The following is a 739-nucleotide window of genomic DNA, read 5'->3' as shown; positions in this document are numbered from 1 at the left end:
AAATTACTACACTGACACGACCTGTATGCTAAGTATATTGACTCTGTTTCTCAGTGTTTATGTTTGCTAGCTTCCTCCACTTGTTTACTCTACATGGAGATACTTTTCTGCATCATGCTGTATTCAGAACAAAAATCATCTTAATATATACATGTAGCTTCCATGGGAACTGCGCTGGCATAGCTCACTTCCTGGGCTTAAAGAGTCCCCTGGTGTTATTGAGCCGTGTCATGCTACACTTTGTTTGCCCGTGTAGCCTCAGTCATTGTCATTTGGGAACAATGTTTTCCTGGTTTTTAGGTGGAACAGCTGGCAGAAGTGAGGGCTTTGAACACAGAAGATGACCTAGGTGGGGTCAGGCTGCTAGTTCGGACTTGTAATGATATTCACAGGCAGTGGTCGTTGTACACTGGATGTGTTATTTACCTAGCTAGTGAATCACAGCTAGTATCAAAACTCCGTATGTGATTCTTGCAGATCTGGCCTATAGATGAGGCTGTATAAGACTAAAAACACATAGCAATACTGGTATGTGTGCAGGACTGCTTTGTAAAATAAGACAAATATTCAAATCATTTAAAAGTAAACTCAGACTTTATGTGGCTGGGAAATGGATAGACAAGTTAAAGCAATATAACTTTTCATGCCCAAGATGCATGACATTTATACAAGTGCTGCATTAGTAATGATTATTTAATTACTGATTTATCTGCTGATTATTTTTCAATTACTTTTTTTT

Source organism: Seriola lalandi, unplaced genomic scaffold (assembly GCF_002814215.2).
Source record: "Seriola lalandi dorsalis isolate HSWRI2012SDOR001 ecotype SW California unplaced genomic scaffold, Sedor1 jcf7180002054544, whole genome shotgun sequence".
NCBI lineage: Eukaryota > Metazoa > Chordata > Actinopteri > Carangiformes > Carangidae > Seriola > Seriola lalandi.
Note: the sequence above shows the minus strand (reverse complement) of the source record.